This window comes from Hyla sarda, chromosome 1 (assembly GCF_029499605.1).
Source record: "Hyla sarda isolate aHylSar1 chromosome 1, aHylSar1.hap1, whole genome shotgun sequence".
In the NCBI taxonomy this organism is placed as follows: Eukaryota; Metazoa; Chordata; class Amphibia; order Anura; family Hylidae; genus Hyla; species Hyla sarda.
The window spans coordinates 255,822,645-255,838,605 of record NC_079189.1 but is presented as its reverse complement, the minus strand read 5'-3'; the positions used below and the strand labels follow the sequence as shown (position 1 = coordinate 255,838,605).

The 15,961-nt window shown below is 50.7% G+C and overlaps 9 pseudogenes; all 9 read right to left on the bottom strand.

Moving 5' to 3' along the window:
* Nucleotides 1–3,197: 3,197 nt before the first annotated feature.
* On the bottom strand, nucleotides 3,198–3,317 carry LOC130326422 (5S ribosomal RNA; annotated as a pseudogene).
* A 477-nt stretch (nucleotides 3,318–3,794) lies between these two features.
* On the bottom strand, nucleotides 3,795–3,914 carry LOC130352772 (5S ribosomal RNA; annotated as a pseudogene).
* An 871-nt stretch (nucleotides 3,915–4,785) lies between these two features.
* On the bottom strand, nucleotides 4,786–4,905 carry LOC130326301 (5S ribosomal RNA; annotated as a pseudogene).
* A 477-nt stretch (nucleotides 4,906–5,382) lies between these two features.
* LOC130348083 (5S ribosomal RNA) lies at nucleotides 5,383–5,502 on the bottom strand (annotated as a pseudogene).
* Nucleotides 5,503–7,108: 1,606 nt separating this feature from the next.
* Nucleotides 7,109–7,228, bottom strand: LOC130319240 (5S ribosomal RNA; annotated as a pseudogene).
* Nucleotides 7,229–9,702: 2,474 nt separating this feature from the next.
* Nucleotides 9,703–9,822, bottom strand: LOC130315607 (5S ribosomal RNA; annotated as a pseudogene).
* Nucleotides 9,823–10,094: 272 nt separating this feature from the next.
* Nucleotides 10,095–10,214, bottom strand: LOC130317327 (5S ribosomal RNA; annotated as a pseudogene).
* Nucleotides 10,215–11,881: 1,667 nt separating this feature from the next.
* Nucleotides 11,882–12,001, bottom strand: LOC130327308 (5S ribosomal RNA; annotated as a pseudogene).
* Nucleotides 12,002–13,657: 1,656 nt separating this feature from the next.
* LOC130352817 (5S ribosomal RNA) lies at nucleotides 13,658–13,777 on the bottom strand (annotated as a pseudogene).
* Nucleotides 13,778–15,961: the final 2,184 nt, after the last annotated feature.

The following is a 15,961-nucleotide window of genomic DNA, read 5'->3' as shown; positions in this document are numbered from 1 at the left end:
CGTTCTTATTGGGGGAGGGGGGCTGTGTAAGGGTATGTGTATATGTAGTGTTTTTAACTTTTTATTTTATTTTGTGTTAGTGTAGTGTAGTGTTTTTAGGGTACAGTCACATGGGCGGGGGATTACAGCGAGTTTCCCAGCGCAAAATTTGCTGCATCTCAAGATGCGAGAAACCCACTGTAAAAGCCTCGCCCATGTGAATGTACCCTGTACATTCACGGGGGTGGCGGGGCGGGGGGGGGGGGGGCTTGCATCAGCTGTTGCAAAACCACAACTCCCAGCATGCATGGTCTGTTAGTGCATGCTGGGAGTCATAGTTTTGCAACAGCTGGAGGCACACAGGTTAGGAAACACTGAGTTAGAAACAGACAATGTTTTCCAACCAGTGTGTCTCCAGTTGTTGCAAAACTACAACTCCCAGCATGCCCAGACAGCTGAAGGGCATGCTGGGAGTTGTAGTACGGCAACATCTGAAGGGCCAGATGTTGCTGAACTAAAACTCCCAGCATGCCTGGACAGTCAGTGCATACTGGGAGTTGTAGTTTTGCAACAGCTGGAAGAGCACAGATTGGAGACCATTATACAATGGTCTCCAAACTGGGGCCCTCCAGATGTTGCAAAACTACAACTCCCAGCATGCATGGTCTTTTAGTGCATGCTGGGAGTTATAGTTTTGCAACAGCTGGAGGCACACAGGTTAGGAAACACTGAGTTAGAAACAATGTTTCCCAACCAGTGTGTCTCCAGCTGTTGCAAAACTACAACTCCCAGCATGCCCAGACAGCTGAAGGGCATGCTGGGAGTTGTAGTACGGCAACATCTGAAGGGCCAGATGTTGCTGAACTAAAACTCCCAGCATGCCTGGACAGTCAGTGCATGCTGGGAGTTGTAGTTTTGCAACAGCTGGAATAGCACAGATTGGAGACCATTATACAATGGTCTCCAAACTGAGGCCCTCCAGATGTTGCAAAACTACAACTCCCAGCATGCCCAGACAGCCAAAGGCTGTCTAGGCATGCTAGGAGTTGTAGTTTTCAGACTCCTAGAAGCAGCAGTGAAGATCTTCACTGCTGCCTCTGAGGACCACATACTTACCCTTCACTGCTCGTCCACGTGGCCGGTCCCGCGCTGCTCCTCGGTCCCGCCGCTGGATCAGGTAAGTCCGCCGGTCCCCACGTGTTCCCCCCGAATGCCGCAGGTCCCCGCGAGCCCCTGCAGCCTTCGTCCCCCGTTCTGCCCGACTTCCAGGGGCGGGCAGTGCGGGGGATCTGAACTTTCACCCCAGATCACTGTGATTGGTCCACAGGGACCAATCACAGTGATCGCTGACGAGGACCATCAATTGATGGTCCTGGGGGTGAAGCAGAAGTTGTCCCCTGCTGGAAACAGCGGGACTTCTGCCAGTTAACCCGTGCGATGCTGCGCATCGCCGGGTTAACTGCATGTCATTTATAAACGCCGGGATGCGCGAACGCACTGCACAACCCGGCGTTTATATATGACATTCTGCGGGAAGGGGTTAAGCTTAGGATGGCCGTCGACAGCTTCACACCTTGTATACTGTGGATTTAAGCATCAATAAATTATTTTCGGAATCGGAACGGAAGGCGGCAACAGAGCAAAATGTCAACTGCACCCGGGATTCCCAGCCAGTCTCCCATGCCGGTACTTACTGGGCCCTAAGCTGGGTAGCAGTCTGCGATCTGACGAGAGCAGGCGCGTTCAGCTTAGGACGGCCGTTGACATCTTCACACCCTGTATATTGTGGATTTAAGCATCAATAAATCCTTTTCGGAATCGGAACGGAAGGCGGCAACAGAGCAAAATGTCAACAACACCTGGGATTCCCAGCCAGTCTCCCATGCCAGTACTTACCGGGCCCTAAGCTGGGTAGCAGTCTGCAATCTGACGAGAGCAGGCGCGTTCAGCTTAGGACGGCCATTGACAGCTTTATGCTTTTTATACTGTGCATTTAAGCATCAATAAATCCTTTTCGGAATCGGAACAGAAGGCGGCAACAGAGCAAAATGTCAACTGCACCCGGGATTCCCAGCCAGTCTCCCATGCAGGTACTTACTGGGCCCTAAGCTGGGTAGCAGTCTGCGATCTGACGAGAGCAGGCGCGTTCAGCTTAGGATGGCTGTTGACATCTTCACGCCTTGTATATTGTGGATTTAAGCATCAATAAATATTTTTTTAATCGGAGAGGAAGGCGGCAACAGAGCAAAATGTCAATGGCACCTTGGATTGCCAGCCAGTCTCCCATGCTGGTAACTGCCAGGCAGCAGTCTGCGATCTGAGGAGAGCAGGCATGTTCAGGCTTAGGATGGCCGTTGACAGCTTCACACCCTGTATATTGTGGATTTAAGCATCAATAAATCCTTTTCCGAATCGGAGCGGAAGGCGGCAACAGATTAAAATGTCAACTGCACCCGGGATTCCCAGCCAGTCTCCCATGCCGGTACTTACCAGGCCCTAAGCTGGGTAGCAGTCTGCGATCTGACGAGAGCAGGCGCGTTCAGCTTAGGATGGCCGTTGTCATCTTCACGCCTTGTATACTGTGGATTTAAGCATCAATAAATATTTTTTTTAATCGGAGAGGAAGGCGGCAACAGAGCAAAATGTCAATAGCACCTTGGATTGCCAGTCAGTCTCCCATGCCCGTACTTGCCGGGCAGCAGTCTGCGATCTGACAAGAACAGGCGCATTCAGCTTAGGATGGCCGTAGACGGCTTCACACCCTGTATACTGTAGATTTAAGCATCAATAAATCCTTTTCGGAATCGGAGCGTAAGGCGGCAACAGAGCAAAATGTCAACGACACCTGGGATTCCCAGCCAGTCTCCCATGCTGGTACTTACCGGGCCCTAAGCTGGGTAGCAGTCTGCGATCTGACGAGAGCAGGCGCGTTCAGCTTAGGATGGCTGTTGACAGCTTCACACTTTGTATACTGTGGATTTAAGCATCAATAAATAATTTTCGGAATCGGAGCAGAAACAGAGCAAAATGTCAACTGCACCCGGGATTCCCAGACAGTCTCCCATGCTGGTACTTACCAGGCCCGAAGCAGGGTAGCAGTCTGCGATCTGACGAGAACAGGCGCATTCAGCTTAGGATGGCCGTAGACATCTTCACACCCTGTATACTGTGGATTTAAGCATCAATAAATCCTTTTCGGAATCGGCAACAGAGCAAAATGTCAACGACACCTGGGATTCCCAGCCAGTCTCCCATGCTGGTACTTACCGGGCCCTAAGCTGGGTAGCAGTCTGCGATCTGATGAGAGCAGGCGCGTTCAGCTTAGGATGGCCGTTGACAGCTTCTTGCCCTTTATACTGTGCATTTAAGCATCAATAAATCCTTTTCGGAATCGGAACGGAAGGCGGCAACAGAGCAAAATGTCAACGGCAGCCGCGATTCCCAGCCAGTATCCCATGCCGGTACTTACCGGGCCCTAAGATCTGTACCAGTCTGCGATCTGACGAGAGCAGGCGCGTTAAGCTTAGGATGGCCGTTGACAGCTTCACACTTTGTATACTGTGGATTTAAGCATCAATAAATAATTTTCGGAATCGGAGCAGAAACAGAGCAAAATGTCAACTGCACCTGGGATTCCCAGCCAGTCTCCCATGCTGGTACTTACCAGGCCCGAAGCTGGGTAGCTGTCTGCGATCTGACGAGAACAAGCGCATTCAGCTTTGGATGGCCGTAGACATCTTCACACCCTGTATACTGTGGATTTAAGCATCAATAAATCCTTTTCGGAATCGGAGCAAGGCGGCAACAGAGCAAAATGTCAATGACACCTGGGATTCCCAGCCAGTCTCCCATGCTGGTACTTACCGGGCCCTAAGCTGGGTAGCAGTCTGCGATCTGACGAGAGCAGGCGCGTTCAGCTTAGGATGGCCGTTGACAGCTTTTCGCCCTTTATACTGTGCATTTAAGTATCAATAAATCCTTTTCGGAATCGGAACGGAAGGCGGCAACAGAGCAAAATGTCAACGGCAGCCGGGATTCCCAGCCAGTGTCCCATGCCGGTACTTACCGGGCCCTAAGATCTGTACCAGTCTGCGATCTGACGAGAGCAGGCGCGTTCAGCTTAGGATGGCCGTTGTCATCTTCACGCCTTGTATACTGTGGATTTAAGCATCAATAAATATTTTTTTTAATCGGAGAGGAAGGCGGCAACAGAGCAAAATGTCAATAGCACCTTGGATTGCCAGCCAGTCTCCCATGCCCGTACTTGCCGGGCAGCAGTCTGCGATCTGACAAGAACAGGCGCATTCAGCTTAGAATGGCCGTAGACGGCTTCACACCCTGTATACTGTAGATTTAAGCATCAATAAATCCTTTTCGGAATCGGAGCGTAAGGCGGCAACAGAGCAAAATGTCAACGACACCTGGGATTCCCAGCCAGTCTCCCATGCTGGTACTTACCGGGCCCTAAGCTGGGTAGCAGTCTGCGATCTGACGAGAGCAGGCGCGTTCAGCTTAGGATGGCTGTTGACAGCTTCACACTTTGTATACTGTGGATTTAAGCATCAATAAATAATTTTCGGAATCGGAGCAGAAACAGAGCAAAATGTCAACTGCACCCGGGATTCCCAGACAGTCTCCCATGCTGGTACTTACCAGGCCCGAAGCAGGGTAGCAGTCTGCGATCTGACGAGAACAGGCGCATTCAGCTTAGGATGGCCGTAGACATCTTCACACCCTGTATACTGTGGATTTAAGCATCAATAAATCCTTTTCGGAATCGGCGCGGAAGGCGGCAACAGAGCAAAATGTCAACGACACCTGGGATTCCCAGCCAGTCTCCCATGCTGGTACTTACCGGGCCCTAAGCTGGGTAGCAGTCTGCGATCTGATGAGAGCAGGCGCGTTCAGCTTAGGATGGCCGTTGACAGCTTCTTGCCCTTTATACTGTGCATTTAAGCATCAATAAATCCTTTTCGGAATCGGAACGGAAGGCGGCAACAGAGCAAAATGTCAACGGCAGCCGCGATTCCCAGCCAGTATCCCATGCCGGTACTTACCGGGCCCTAAGATCTGTACCAGTCTGCGATCTGACGAGAGCAGGCGCGTTAAGCTTAGGATGGCCGTTGACAGCTTCACACTTTGTATACTGTGGATTTAAGCATCAATAAATAATTTTCGGAATCGGAGCAGAAACAGAGCAAAATGTCAACTGCACCTGGGATTCCCAGCCAGTCTCCCATGCTGGTACTTACCAGGCCCGAAGCTGGGTAGCTGTCTGCGATCTGACGAGAACAAGCGCATTCAGCTTTGGATGGCCGTAGACATCTTCACACCCTGTATACTGTGGATTTAAGCATCAATAAATCCTTTTCGGAATCGGAGCAAGGCGGCAACAGAGCAAAATGTCAATGACACCTGGGATTCCCAGCCAGTCTCCCATGCTGGTACTTCCCGGGCCCTAAGCTGGGTAGCAGTCTGCGATCTGACGAGAGCAGGCGCGTTCAGCTTAGGATGGCCGTTGACAGCTTTTCGCCCTTTATACTGTGCATTTAAGTATCAATAAATCCTTTTCGGAATCGGAACGGAAGGCGGCAACAGAGCAAAATGTCAACGGCAGCCGGGATTCCCAGCCAGTGTCCCATGCCGGTACTTACCGGGCCCTAAGATCTGTACCAGTCTGCGATCTGACGAGAGCAGGCGCGTTCAGCTTAGGATGGCCGTTGTCATCTTCACGCCTTGTATACTGTGGATTTAAGCATCAATAAATATTTTTTTTAATCGGAGAGGAAGGCGGCAACAGAGCAAAATGTCAATAGCACCTTGGATTGCCAGCCAGTCTCCCATGCCCGTACTTGCCGGGCAGCAGTCTGCGATCTGACAAGAACAGGCGCATTCAGCTTAGAATGGCCGTAGACGGCTTCACACCCTGTATACTGTAGATTTAAGCATCAATAAATCCTTTTCGGAATCGGAGCGTAAGGCGGCAACAGAGCAAAATGTCAACGACACCTGGGATTCCCAGCCAGTCTCCCATGCTGGTACTTACCGGGCCCTAAGCTGGGAAGCAGTCTACGATCTGACGAGAGCAGGCGCGTTCAGCTTAGGATGGCCATTGACAGCTTCATGCTTTTTATACTGTGTATTTAAGCATCAATAAATCCTTTTCGGAATTGGAGAGGAAGGCGGCAACAGAGCAAAATGTCAATAGCACCTTGGATTGCCAGCCAGTCTCCCATGCCTGTACTTGCCGGGCAGCAGTCTGCGATCTGATAAGAACAGGCACATTCAGCTTAGGATAGCCGTAGACGGCTTCACACCCTGTATACTGTGGATTTAAGCATCAATAAATCCTTTTCGGAATCGAAGCGGAAGGCGGCTACAGAGCAAAATGTCAACAACACCTGGGATTCCCAGCCAGTCTCCCATGCTGGTACTTACCGGGACCTAAGCTGGGTAGCAGTCTGCGATCTGACGAGAGCAGGCGCGTTCAGCTTAGGATGGCCGTTGACAGCTTCTCACCCTTTATACTGTGCATTTAAGCATCAATAAATCCTTTTCGGAATCGGAACGGAAGGCGGCAACAGAGCAAAATGTCAACGGCAGATCTGTACCAGTCTGCGATCTGACGAGAGCAGGCGCGTTAAGCTTAGGATGGCCGTCGACAGCTTCACACCTTGTATACTGTGGATTTAAGCATCAATAAATTCTATTCGGAATCGGAGCGGAAGGCAGCAATAGAGCAAAATGTCAACGGCGCCCGGGATTCCCAGCCAGTCTCCTATGCCAGTACTTACCGGGCCCTAAGCTGGGTCCGATCTGACGAGAGCAGGCGCGTTCAGCTTAGGATGGCCGTTGACAGCTTCATGCTTTTTATACTGTGCATTTAAGCATCAATAAATCCTTTTCGGAATCGGAGAGGAAGGCGGCAACAGAGCAAAATGTCAATAGCACCTTGAATTGCCAGCCAGTCTCCCATGCCCGTACTTGCTGGGCAGCAGTCTGCGATCTGACAAGAACAGGCACATTCAGCTTAGGATAGCCGTAGACTGCTTCACACCCTGTATACTGTGGATTTAAGCATCAATAAATCCTTTTCGGAATCGAAGCGTAAGGCGGCTACAGAGCAAAATGTCAACAACACCTGGGATTCCCAGCCAGTCTCCCATGCTGGTACTTACCGGGCCCTAAGCTGGGTAGCAGTCTGCGATCTGACGAGAGCAGGCGCGTTCAGCTTAGGATGGCCGTTGACAGCTTCACACTTTGTATACTGTGGATTTGAGCATCAATAAATAATTTTCGGAATCGGAGCAGAAACAGAGCAAAATGTCAACTGCACCCGGGATTCCCAGCCAGTCTCCCATGCTGGTACTTACCAGGCCCGAAGCTGGGTAGCAGTCTGCGATCTGACGAGAACAGGCGCATTCAGCTTAGGATGGCCGTAGACATCTTCACACCCTGTATACTGTGGATTTAAGCATCAATAAATCCTTTTCGGAATCGGAGCGTAAGGCGGCAACAGAGCAAAATGTCAACGACACCTGGGATTCCAAGCCAGTCTCCCATGCTGGTACTTACCGGGCCCTAAGCTGGGTAGCAGTCTGCGATCTGACGAGAGCAGGCGCGTTCAGCTTAGGATGGCCGTCGACAGCTTCACACCTTGTATACTGTGGATTTAAGCATCAATAAATTCTTTTCGGAATCGAAGCGGAAGGCAGCAATAGAGCAAAATGTCAACGGCGCCCGGGATTCCCAGCCAGTCTCCTATGCCAGTACTTACCGGGCCCTAAGCTGGGTCCGATCTGACGAGAGCAGGCGCGTTCAGCTTAGGATGGCCGTTGACAGCTTCATGCTTTTTATACTGTGCATTTAAGCATCAATAAATCCTTTTCCGAATCGGAGCGGAAGGCGGCAACAGAGCAAAATGTCAACTGCACCCTGGATTCCCAGCCAGTCTCCCATGCCGGTACTTACCGGGCCCTGAAAACTGTACCAGTCTGCGATCTGACGAGAGCAGGCACATTCAGCTTAGGATAGCCGTAGACGGCTTCACACCCTGTATACTGTGGATTTAAGCATCAATAAATCCTTTTCGGAATCGGAGCGGAAGGCGGCTACAGAGCAAAATGTCAACAGCAGCCGGGATTCCCAGCCAGTGTCCCATGCCGGTATTTACCGGGCCCTAAGATCTGTACCAGTCTGCGATCTGACGAGAGCAGGCGCGTTAAGCTTAGGATGGCCGTCGACAGCTTCACACCTTGTATACTGTGGATTTAAGCATCAATAAATTATTTTCGGAATCGGAGCGGAAGGCAGCAATAGAGCAAAATGTCAACGGCAACCGTGATTCCCAGCCAGTCTCCCATGCCAGTACTTACCAGGCCCTAAGCTGGGTAACAGTCTGCGATCTGACGAGAGCAGGCGCGTTCAGCTTAGAATGGCCATTGACAGCTTCATGATTTTTATACTGTGCATTTAAGCATCAATAAATCCTTTTCGGAATCGGAACGGAAGGCGACAACAGAGCAAAATGTCAACTACACCCGGGATTCCCAGCCAGTCTCCCATGCCGGTACTTACTGGGCCCTAAGCTGGGTAGCAGTCTGCGATCTGACGAGAGCAGGCGCGTTCAGCTTAGGATGGCCGTTGACATCTTCACGCGTTGTATATTGTGGATTTAAGCATCAATAAATATTTTTATTAATCGGAGAGGAAGGCGGCAACAGAGGAAAATGTCAATGGCACCTTGGATTGCCAGCCAGTCTCCCACGCCGGTATCTGCCGGGCAGCAGTCTGCGATCTGAGGAGAGCAGGCACGTTCAGGCTTAGGATGGCCGTTGACAGCTTCACACCCTGTACATTGTGGATTTAAGCATCAATAAATCCTTTTCCGAATCGGAGCGGAATGCGGCAACAGATTAAAATGTCAACTGCACGCGGGATTCCCAGCCAGTCTCCCATGCAGGTACTTACCAGGCCCTAAGCTGGGTAGCAGTCTGCGATCTGACGAGAGCAGGCGTGTTCAGCTTAGGATGGCAGTTGACAGCTTCACACTTTGTATACTGTGGATTTAAGGATCAATAAATAATTTTCGGAATCGGAGCAGAAACAGAGCAAAATGTCAACTGCACCCGGGATTCCCAGCCAGTCTCCCATGCTGGTACTTACCAGGCCCGAAGCTGGGTAGCAGTCTGCGATCTGACGAGAACAGGCGCATTCAGCTTAGGATGGCCGTAGACATGTTCATACCCTGTATACTGTGGATTTAAGCATCAATAAATCATTTTCGGAATCGGAGCGTAAGGCGGCAATAGAGCAAAATGTCAACGACACCTGGGATTCCCAGCCAGTCTCCCATGCTGGTACTTACTGGGCCCTAAGCTGGGTAGCAGTCTGCGATCTGACGAGAGCAGGCACGTTCAGCTTAGGATGGCCGTTGACAGCTTCTCGCCCTTTATACTGTGCATTTAAGCATCAATAAATCCTTTTCGGAATCGGAAACGGAAGGCGGCAACAGAGCAAAATGTCAACGGCAGCCGGGATTCCCAGCCAGTGTCCCATGCCGGTACTTACCGGGCCCTAAGATCTGTACCAGTCTGCGATCTGACAAGAGCAGGCGCGTTAAGCTTAGGATGGCCGTCGACAGCTTCACACCTTGTATACTGTGAATTTAAGCATCAATAAATTCTTTTCGGAATCGGAGCGGAAGGCAGCAATAGAGCAAAATGTCAACGGCACCCGGGATTCCCAGCCAGTCTCCCATGCCAGTACTTACCGGGCCCTAAGCTGGGTAGCAGTCTGCGATCTGACGAGAGCAGGCGCGTTCAGCTTAGGATGGCCATTGACAGCTTCATGCTTTTTATACTGTGCATTTAAGCATCAATAAATCCTTTTCGGAATCGGAGAGGAAGGCGGCAACAGAGCAAAATGTCAATAGCACCTTGGATTGCCAGCCAGTCTCCCATGCTCGTACTTGCCGGGCAGCAGTCTGCGATCTGACAAGAACAGGCACATTCAGCTTAGGATAGCCGTAGACGGCTTCACACCCTGTATACTGTGGATTTAAGCATCAATAAATCCTTTTCGGAATCGGAGCGGAAGGCGGCTACAGAGCAAAATGTCAACAACACCTGGGATTCCCAGCCAGTCTCCCATGCTGGTACTTACCGGGCCCTAAGCTGGGTAGCAGTCTGCGATCTGACGAGAGCAGGCGCATTCAGCTTAGGATGGCCGTTGACATCTTCACGCGTTGTATATTGTGGATTTAAGCATCAATAAATATTTTTATTAATCGGAGAGGAAGGCGGCAACAGAGCAAAATGTCAATGGCACCTTGGATTGCCAGCCAGTCTCCCACGCCGGTATCTGCCGGGCAGCAGTCTGCGATCTGAGGAGAGCAGACACGTTCAGCTTAGGATGGCCGTTGACAGCTTCACACCCTGTATATTGTGGATTTAAGCATCAATAAATCCTTTTCCGAATCGGAGCGGAAGGCGGCAACAGATTAAAATGTCAGCTGCACCCGGGATTCCAGCCAGTCTACCATCCTGGTACTTACCAGGCCCTAAGCTGGGTAGCAGTCTGCGATCTGACGAGAGCAGGCACGTTCAGCTTAGGATGGCTGTTGACAGCTTCACACTTTGTATACTGTGGATTTAAGCATCAATAAATAATTTTCGGAATCGGAGCAGAAACAGAGCAAAATGTCAACTGCACCCAGGATTCCCAGCCAGTCTCCCATGCTGGTACTTACCAGGCCCGAAGCTGGGTAGCAGTCTGCGATCTGACGAGAACAGACACATTCAGCTTAGGATGGCCGTAGACATCTTCACACCCTGTATACTGTGGATTTAAGCATCAATAAAACCTTTACGGAATCGGAGCAAAAGGCGGCAACAGAGCAAAATGTCAACGACACCTGCGATTCCCAGTCAGTCTCCCATGCTGGTACTTACCGGGCCCTAAGCTGGGTAGCAGTCTGCGATCTGACGAGAGCAGGCGCGTTCAGCTTAGGTTGGCCGTTGACATCTTCTCGTCCTTTATAGTGTGCATTTAAGCATCAATAAATCCTTTTCGGAATTGGAACGGAAGGCAGCAACAGAGCAAAATGTCAACGGCAGCCAGGATTCCCAGCCAGTGTCCCATGCCGGTACTTACCGGGCCCTAAGATCTGTACCAGTCTGCGATCTGACGAGAGCAGGCGCGTTACGCTTAGGATGGCCGTCGACAGCTTCACACCTTGTATACTGTGGATTTAAGCATCAATAAATTATTTTCGGAATCGGAGTTGAAGGCAGCAATAGAGCAAAATGTCAACGGCACCCGGGATTCCCAGCCAGTCTCCCATGCCAATACTTACCGGGCCCTAAGCTGGGTAGCAGTCTGCGATCTGACAAGAGCAGGCACGTTCAGCTTAGGATGGCCGTTGACATCTTCACGCCTTGTATATTGTGGATTTAAGCATCAATAAATATTTTTTTTAATCGGAGAGGAAGGCGGCAACAGAGCAAAATGTCAATGGCACCTTGGATTGCCAGCCAGTCTCCCATGCCGGTAACTGCCGGGCAGCAGTCTGCGATCTGAGGAGAGCAGGCACGTTCAGGCTTAGGATGGCCGTTGACAGCTTCACACCCTGTATATTGTGGATTTAAGCATCAATAAATCCTTTTCCGAATCGGAGCGGAAGGCGGCAACAGAATAAAATGTCAACTGCACCCGGGATTCCCAGCCAGTGTCCCATGCCGGTACTTACCGGGCCTTAAGATCTGTACCAGTCTGCGATCTGACGAGAGCAGGCGCGTTAAGCTTAGGATGGCCGTCGACAGCTTCACACCTTGTATACTGTGGATTTAAGCATCAATAAATTATTTTCGGAATCGGAGCGGAAGGCAGCAATAGAGCAAAATGTCAACGGCAACCGGGATTCCCAGCCAGTCTCCCATGCAAGTACTTACCGGGCCCTAAGCTGGGTAGCAGTCTGCGATCTGACGAGAGCAGGCGCGTTCAGCTTAGGATGGCCATTGACAGCTTCATGATTTTTATACTGTGCATTTAAGCATCAATAAATCCTTTTCGGAATCGGAACGGAAGGCGGCAACAGAGCAAAATGTCAACTGCACCCGGGATTCCCAGCCAGTCTCCCATGCCGGTACTTACTGGGCCCTAAGCTGGGTAGCGGTCTGCGATCTGACGAGAGCAGGCGCGTTCAGCTTAGGATGGCCGTTGACATCTTCACACCTTGTATATTGTGGATTTAAGCATCAATAAATATTTTTATTAATCGGAGAGGAAGGCGGCAACAGAGCAAAATGTCAATGGCACCTTGTATTGCCAGCCAGTCTCCCATGCCGGTAACTGCCAGGCAGCAGTCTGTGATCTGAGGAGAGCAGGCACGTTCAGGCTTAGGATGGCCGTTGACAGCTTCACACTCTGTACATTGTGGATTTAAGCATCAATAAATCCTTTTCCGAATCGGAGCGGAATGCGGCAACAGATTAAAATGTCAACTGCACCCGGGATTCCCAGCCAGTCTCCCATGCAGGTACTTACCAGGCCCTAAGCTGGGTAGCAGTCTGCAATCTGACGAGAGCAGGCGCGTTCAGCTTAGGATGGCCGTTGACATCTTCATGCGTTGTATATTGTGGATTTAAGCATCAATAAATATTTTTATTAATCGGAGAGGAAGGCGGCAACAGAGCAAAATGTCAATGGCACCTTGGATTGCCAGCCAGTCTCCCACGCCGGTATCTGCCCGGCAGCAGTCTGCGATCTGAGGAGAGCAGACACGTTCAGCTTAGGATGGCCGTTGACAGCTTCACACCCTGTATATTGTGGATTTAAGCATCAATAAATCCTTTTCCGAATCGGAGCGGAAGGCGGCAACAGATTAAAATGTCAGCTGCACCCGGGATTCCAGCCAGTCTACCATGCTGGTACTTAACAGGCCCTAAGCTGGGTAGCAGTCTGCGATCTGACGAGAGCAGGCACGTTCAGCTTAGGATGGCTGTTGACAGCTTCACACTTTGTATACTGTGGATTTAAGCATCAATAAATAATTTTCGGAATCGGAGCAAAATGTCAACTGCACCCAGGATTCCCAGCCAGTCTCCCATGCTGGTACTTACCAGGCCCGAAGCTGGGTAGCAGTCTGCGATCTGACGAGAACAGACACATTCAGCTTAGGATGGCCGTAGACATCTTCACACCCTGTATACTGTGGATTTAAGCATCAATAAAACCTTTACGGAATCGGAGCGGAAGGCGGCAACAGAGCAAAATGTCAACGACACCTGCGATTCCCAGTCAGTCTCCCATGCTGGTACTTACCGGGCCCTAAGCTGGGTAGCAGTCTGCGATCTGACGAGAGCAGGCGCGTTCAGCTTAGGTTGGCCGTTGACATCTTCTTGTCCTTTATACTGTGCATTTAAGCATCAATAAATCCTTTTCGGAATTGGAACGGAAGGCGGCAACAGAGCAAAATGTCAACGGCAGCCGGGATTCCCAGCCAGTCTCCCATGCCAATACTTACCGGGCCCTAAGCTGGGTAGCAGTCTGCGATCTGTCAAGAACAGGCGCGTTCAGCTTAGGATGGCCATTGACAGCTTCATGCTTTTTATACTGTGCATTTAAGCATCAATAAATCCTTTTCGGAATCGGAACGGAAGGCGGCAACAGAGCAAAATGTCAACTGCACCCGGGATTCCCAGCCAGTCTCCCATACCGGTACTTACTCGGCCCTAAGCTGCGTAGCAGTCTGCGATCTGACGAGAGCAGGCGCGTTCAGCTTAGGATGGCCGTTGACATCTTCAAGCCTTGTATACTGTGGATTTAAGCATCAATAAATATTTTTAGTAATCGGAGAGGAAGGCGGCAACAGAGCAAAATGTCAATGGCACCTTGGATTGCCAGCCAGTCTCCCACGCCGGTATCTGCCCGGCAGCAGTCTGCGATCTGAGGAGAGCAGACACGTTCAGCTTAGGATGGCCGTTGACAGCTTCACACCCTGTATATTGTGGATTTAAGCATCAATAAATCCTTTTCCGAATCGGAGCGGAAGGCGGCAACAGATTAAAATGTCAGCTGCAACCGGGATTCCAGCCAGTCTACCATGCTGGTACTTAACAGGCCCTAAGCTGGGTAGCAGTCTGCGATCTGACGAGAGCAGGCACGTTCAGCTTAGGATGGCTGTTGACAGCTTCACACTTTGTATACTGTGGATTTAAGCATCAATAAATAATTTTCGGAATCGGAGCAGAAACAGAGCAAAATGTCAACTGCACCCAGGATTCCCAGCCAGTCTCCCATGCTGGTACTTACCAGGCCCGAAGCTGGGTAGCAGTCTGCGATCTGACGAGAACAGACACATTCAGCTTAGGATGGCCGTAGACATCTTCACACCCTGTATACTGTGGATTTAAGCATCAATAAAACCTTTACGGAATCGGAGCGGAAGGCGGCAACAGAGCAAAATGTCAACGACACCTGCGATTCCCAGTCAGTCTCCCATGCTGGTACTTACCGGGCCCTAAGCTGGGTAGCAGTCTGCGATCTGACGAGAGCAGGCGCGTTCAGCTTAGGTTGGCCGTTGACATCTTCTCGTCCTTTATACTGTGCATTTAAGCATCAATAAATCCTTTTCGGAATCGGAACGTAAGGCGGCAACAGAGCAAAATGTCAATGGCACCTTGGATTACCAGCCAGTCTCCCATGCCGGTATCTGCCGGGCAGCAGTCTGCGATCTGAGGAGAGCAGGCACGTTCAGGCTTAGGATAGCCGTTGACAGCTTCACACCCTGTATGTTGTGGATTTAAGCATCAATAAATCCTTTTCCGAATCGGAGCGGAAGGCGGCAACAGATTAAAATGTCAACTGCACCCGGGATTCCCAGCCAGTCTCCCATGCTGGTACTTACCGGGCCCTAAGCTGGGTAGCAGTCTGCGATCTGACGAGAGCAGGCGCGTTCAGCTTAGGATTGCCGTTGACAGCTTCTCGCCCTTTATACTGTGCATTTAAGCATCAATAAATCCTTTTCGGAATCGGAACGTAAGGCGGCAACAGAGCAAAATGTCAACGGCAGCCGGGATTCCCAGCCAGTGTCCCATGCCGGTACTTACCGGGCCCTAAGCTGGGTAGCAGTCTGCGATCTGACGAGAGCAGGCACGTTCAGCTTCGGATGGCCGTTGACATTTTCTCGCCTTGTATATTGTGGATTTAAGCATCAATAAATCCTTTTCCGAATCGGAGCGGAAGGTGGCAACAGATTAAAATGTCAACTGCACCCGGGATTCCCAGCCAGTCTCCCATGCTGGTACTTACCAGGCCCAAAGCTGGGTAGCAGTCTGCGATCTGACGAGAACAGGCGCATTCAGATTAGGATGGCCATAGACATCTTCACACCCTGTATACTGTGGATTTAAGCATCAATAAATCCTTTTCGGAATCGGAGCGGAAGGCGGCAACAGAACAAAATATCAACGACACCTGGGATTCCCAGCCAGTCTCCCATGCTGGTACTTACCGGGCCCTAAGCTGGGTAGCAGTCTGCGATCTGACGAGAGCAGGCTCGTTCAGCTTAGGATGGCCGTTGACAGCTTCTCGTCCTTTATACTGTGCATTTAAGCATCAATAAATCCTTTTCGGAATCGGAAACGGAAGGCGGCAACAGAGCAAAATGTCAACGGCAGATGAGATTCCCAGCCAGTGTCTCATGCCGGCTCTTACCGGGCCCTAAGATCTGTACCAGTCTGCGATCTGACGAGAGCAGGCGCGTTAAGCTTAGGATGGCCGTCGACAGCTTCACACCTTGAATACTGTGGATTTAAGCATCAATAAATTCTTTTCGGAATCGGAGCGGAAGGCAGCAATAGAGCAAAATGTCAACAACACCTGGGATTCCAAGCCAGTCTCCCATGCTGGTACTTACCGGGCCCTAAGCTGAGTAGCAGTCTGCGATCTGACGAGAGCAGGCACGTTCAGCTTAGGATGG